Here is a 5,737-nt window from a genome sequence, read left to right on the forward strand (position 1 = left end):
GGGGGGGGCGGCCCACACTGGCCCCCTGGGAGAGATGTACCCCTGCCCCTCCAGGGCCACCTCCACACCTCTTGGGGGAGGAGGTGACTATTGTGTCGTGAACAATTTTGTGGTCTTTTTTTTCCGGTTACAGCACCAGTACACGGTGAAGAAAGATGAACAAACACAAAGAAGAAATGAAAGTCCCCTGTCAGCCCCCCGCCTGCAGGAGCCCAGAACCCCTCAGGTGACGGCCAGCACCCCCGCACGTGGCCCTCAGGGTGGGCTCGTTCCCGTGCTGCGGAACGCGCGGGCAGTCTCCGTGACGGGGCACTGTGTGACGGACGTGTCTCCCTGTCCCTCTGTGGCCTCTGCTTCTGCGTGAACTTCCGCGGGTGTGATGTAACCTGCCGTGCCGCGGCCAGCGCTCCTGCACTGCCACAACGGCGCCGCGATGCACACCGGGAACACGCTCAGCCACACCCGCAGGACCGTGTCCCGACGGGACGTCCCAGGAGGGGCCGCGCGAAGGCTTTGATCCGCCTCTGCTGCCACCCGATGCCAAGCTGCTCTCATAAATACTGCATCAGCTTCTCCTCCTCCAAGAGTGTGTCAGCTGCGTGCTCGCCCGCTGAGCGAGCAGGGGATTATCCACGCTTCAGCCTGTGCCAGTGCCGGAGAGGAGAAAATAATCTCGTCGGTGTAGTTGGCGAGGTTTTGGGCCTGGGGACGGAGGCCAAACGTGCGGCGGCGGTCACCTTCTGAAGCCATCCATTTACAATGTCCTCGTCATGAAGCATTGCGTGTTATAATTTGTGAAGGGAAGGTTTCTAACGAGCTAGTGGGAAACACCGATGTGAAGCCACCAACTTTCACTTCGACCGCACTGCGTGTTCCCTCAGGAGCAGGTTGGTAAGGTGAATGGGCCGGGCGGGCCAGGCCGTGGCACCGTCACAGCCCGAGCCAGTGAGTGGACGAGGAACGTGGTAGCCAAACAGGAGCTCCCTCTGATGCCTGCGGCCGCCGTTAACTCTGAAATGACATTGTTGCGAGCGGCTCGTGCTTGCTGGTTGCTGAGAGTTGATAAGTTGATTTATGCTGCGGTTCTGACTTTGCTAGACCGTCAGTGCTTTTGCAGATCTCCAATTTCACCACAATCTCCAAGCGGAATGGAGTTGCTACGTGCCTTCCAATTAATTAGCCAACGAATTTAATTTCAACTACAGAGATTCGGAATAGCTACTGTTTACTAAAATTCCCATTGCAAATAATGGAAGCGACTGTTTAAAGAACCAGCAGTTAGCATTGTCCATTAAGTCTGGGCTAAATGTTGGGGAACACGGCGCAGTGTGGACAGCTCTCTGGAGCCTTGGTTTGTGAAGGGCCTTTGGCGCGAGCAGCCGGGGCCAGGCAGCTTGGGGACGTGTGTGTGCCTGTCCCCCAGGAAGCACGAGGCGACGCGGCCACGTCTGTTAGGATCCTATCACTAAACTGCCAAATTAAAAAAAAAAATAGTCAACCAGGTTCTTTCAAAATTTAAAGTCAGTTTACCGCATAATCAGCGACGGGACAAGCCTCGCTTAGTGAACCTCACGCACACCCTGCCGTGTGTTCGGCTGTCAGCCTCCTTCCAGCCTTTATCCGGGAGAGCGTGACTTACACGTTCTCACGCGGCACACGCACGACTTCCTGTGGCACGTCACGCGTCTTGGCTGAATGCTACTTGGCGTCTAGCTTTTCGCTTCCGCTCGAGTGTCGCTAACGGCTGCTCTGTGTGCCGACTGCTGCCACTCACCCGGCTTCCCGCGGCTGTGGCCTTCATGAAGGTCCCGCGCGGTTCTCTGAGGGCGACCTCCCAGCGGCCGGAACAGCAAAGCAGGGGGCCTTAACGCCTGTCCAGGGCCTGCCCGCGCCCCTCTGCAGGTCCTGCCTGCCCTTTCTTTGGATCTCAAAGGTTTCTAGAATAAAGATGCTGCTGGTTTTTGAGGTTCCGTCAGAACCCCTCAGCGCCCCCTGCTCTAGGTCCCCGTTTGGCCCGCTCATCTTCGGGGGGCTGTGTTTCCGGCTAAGGGCAGACACTCGAAAGCTGGTGTGGAGTGCCAGGCGACATCGGTCCCTGCAGGCGTAACCTCCAGTCACTCCTCCCCCAGGAACCCTTATTGTTGAGGGCGTCTGTTCTCCAAACCACTGTATTCCACGGGTGCCCTGCCTCGCTGCAGTTGGGGAGCAGGCTGGGGTGTGACCTTTGTTCCTTCGGAGACAACGCTCAGCCTTCGGGGTCCTCACACCCCTGCGGCCCCTTCCCGCTTTTCCGCCTCTGTGCCTGGGCCCCAGACCGGCCCTCGCTGGCTCCGATTCCCCAGAGAGTAAACCTGTTTGCTGGCGAGGGATGGAGGGATGGACGACCAGCCAGTGGCGGGGGTGCACGCAGTCTGCCACTGCCCTGGGTCGCCGCAGTGCTTGCCCGCCCCAGGTTCTGGGGGCTTCGCGCTCCCGGGCGGCCCCTCTGAGGGGCCTGCACACCGGTGTCCCGTCCTCTGCTGGGTCACCTTCTGGCCTCCGCCTGTTTACCCGGCTGGCGAGGAATGTTTGGAGCTGATGTTTAGGAGCCGCTGACCCAACCCGAGAGGCTCTGCCGCCCAAGCACCGGTGCTGCCCGGCACCTGACTCCGTCTGCGTCTGCCCTGGGCCAGGGGACTCGGAGCTGGGCCCCGCCTTCCTGCGCCAGAACCCCGAGTGTCCTTCCCTGAACCGAGCTTGTCTCCTCCCGAGCTTGTCTTCTCTTGCCAGGGGGAAGAGAGGCTGGCATCGCCTCCTTCAGGGGACTCTGGGCTCCAGGTGGCTTGGCTGGTGGTGCTGGTGCCTCCCCCAGCCCAGAGCCTCCCAGGCCTGGGAGCCCGCACGGCGCCCCCTCCGCTCCTTCCCATGAAGCTCCTTCTCCTCCTGGCTCTGGGGACGCCTGCTCGCCCTGCAGCTTGGGGCCCAGAATAGCTGCTGCTCCAGATGGTGGCGCGTTTGGCTCCGTGTCCCTCCACCCTCCTCTCCAAGCCTTCCGCACTCCCAGCTCACGAAGACGCAGCCTGGCACGCGAGCAGACAGCCGGCCGGGGCCGCCCCCCGCCCCGGCCCCGGCAAACCCGGGCCTGAGCCCCTGCCCCACCCTGCCTGCCGTGGCCAGAGGGTCCTCCTGGAACTTGAGGAGCTGTCATCGTTGTTTGCGCTCTGCCCCGACCGTCCTCCAGAGTCACTCGAGTCTTGAGTGGGATGAGAGATGACGGCAGACAGGGAGAGCAGGGCCCTCAGGCAGACAGGCAGGGCTTCCGTGGCTCTTACGCTTCATCAAAAACAGGCACCGCGTTCCCTGCCGGTTCTCGGAGGGAATGGGACGCGGCCTGGGACGGGAGGCAGAGCTTCCCTTCGCCACGGCACGCCCGTGTGCGCCACATGCGGTCCCGTCTCGATGACCGAGAGGCCGCACAGGGAGCAGGTGGACCTAAGTCAGACAGATGAGGCAAAGGCCGTTTCGATCTCGGGCGAGTCTGTCTGAAGGGACTGCCCATGCCAGGTGGGCCGCGATGGCCAGGCCGAAGGCGGCCGCCCTTAGGGGGATGCTGCGTTTACTGCCAGCTGCGTGTGGGTGGCGTGTGACGAGGACCGAGACAGTGCCTCCAACTGGACACACGCAGATTCTAAGCCTCACGGAATGCAGACCTTCTCAGTTTGCTCTTGACTTAGGATCCAAGGCTCGGGCTGACAGCTGGCCACCCCGAGTTACAGATTCCTGTTTCCTTTTGCCATCGTCTCTGGGTCACATTGTGAGGAGGGCAGAAAACAGGCAGAGCCGAGGCCGGGCTGGGGCTGAGGGGCACCTGGCCGGCCTTGAACCCCGCCTGGGCCGTACGCGATTTTCCGGCCACACGCAGCTCCCGCCTGTGCTTTCCCTAACGGCGCCACTTAAATGCGTGAAGGTCCACGCTCCTGTTTGCGATCTTTGGTCAGTTGCTTGCAAACTCGCTGTGTCCCCACCTGCCCCAGCCACCAGGTTGCACAGGCAGCGTGGCTGGTGCAACCAAGGTGCCTGCTGGGGCACGTCACAGGGCACGCCAGGGGGCCCCGGCGTGGGGACGGGGGGCTGGGACGGCACCCGCGGCCGCTTCTGCTCCCCAAATCCGGAGGCGCTCGCAGCCTCAGGCGCGTGACTCAGTCAAGGTTGGCTTGAGTTTGGGGACGGATGGGCTCCTGTCACGACAGTCGGTGGTGTCTCCGTCATTGCTGGGCGTGCGAGGGGTACGGGGGTGTCTCCGCGTGTGTCTGGCGTTAAAATAACTTCTGGCTTCTCTTTCTGTTCTCTCCTCAGAGGGCTTCCCACTCAGCAGGCAGGTGTCCGTCTGTCCCTGCTCAGCGAGGCCGCTGAGGAGGACGGGCGAGGACGGCCCGGTCTGGGAGCCGGCCCTGGTTGCAGCCGAGGGTCAGCGAACGCCGAGTTTGCACACGCACACGCACACGCACACACACGTATGTGCACACGCAGACGTGGAGCCTGGCGCGGCCCTCACGAGCCTCCCACAGCGAGTTTGCACATGCACACACACACACACACACACGTATGTGCACATGCAGACGTGGAGCCTGGCGCGGCCCTCACGAGCCTCCCATAGCCTCTGGTGACACCATGTCCCCAGTGCACAGCCAGCCGCATGCCCCACGCCCTGTCCAGGGTGCTGCTGGCCTCATACCACGCCACCTGCCCAGAGTCACGCGCCTGACCCGCCCTGGAGTGGCTGCCCCCTCCGAATGGTGCTCCGGGGGTGCGGGAGATACGTGAGGCGCACTGGGCCCAGTGGGCGAGCTGCACCCCGCCCCGCACAGGCTCCGGGGCCCCCCTGGCTGCCCCCAAGCCTGGCCTCCTGGCACGGTGGTGACACGAGACCCCGCTGAGAGCCAGCTGCCCCTGTCCGGAATGTGGCAGGGACGGCGGGATCAGGGCCTCGCTCGTCCGCCTGTGTCCAGCCTCACTGCCCGGCGAGGGAGACGTCCTGCCGCATCGCAGAGCTGGGCCCGGAGGAGGAAGGACTGGGTCACACGCAGGCCAGGTCCCCGCCCCCGGGCGCAGCGAGTGGATGCTGCCCAGGCTGTGGGGACAGACGGCCAGCCTCCGCCACCCCGTGTCCCGGACGGCTCCCCAGAGACCCCACAGAGACACTCTCAGCAGGGCCGCCCTGGGCCCAGGCCGCTGCGAAAGGCCACTGTCTGGGGTCTCGTTAACCGCTTTGTTTGTTTCTATAGCAACAGAAGCAGCTCCACGGAATTGGACGTCATCATGGTGAAGCCGTGTCGTGGCCTCGGGAATGTTCGTTTCTCATTGTTTATCGTTCCCGTGCGTCCTCCATTGCCCTGAGCTGGTGACACCGGCTAAAGGAGTTACGAGGCTCCCAAACAACCCGGTCAGTACCCCTGTCGCTGGACGTCGTCGGGGCAGCACAGGCATTGAGTCAGACGACACGACGAGTCTCCTTCGGGCCCCGCTCTGAGCGGCGGGGGGTGTCACGCGCTCGGTGCCGCTGGGCCCCTACCAGACTGTGCTGCTTCGCGGCCAGGCCCACGCCCAGCCCTCGTGGGCCCTCGACACCAGCACCGGCTCCGACGTTCACTCAGTCGCGTTGGGACAGCCGCCCCCGCTGCAGGCTCCGTCATCCTCGGCTGTCACGTGTCCCTTCCGACAGTGCAGCCCGTGCCGTCGGGTACGAGGACGTGAATTC

This window comes from Pteropus vampyrus, unplaced genomic scaffold, assembly GCF_000151845.1.
Source record: "Pteropus vampyrus isolate Shadow unplaced genomic scaffold, Pvam_2.0 Scaffold565, whole genome shotgun sequence".
Lineage (NCBI taxonomy): Eukaryota > Metazoa > Chordata > Mammalia > Chiroptera > Pteropodidae > Pteropus > Pteropus vampyrus.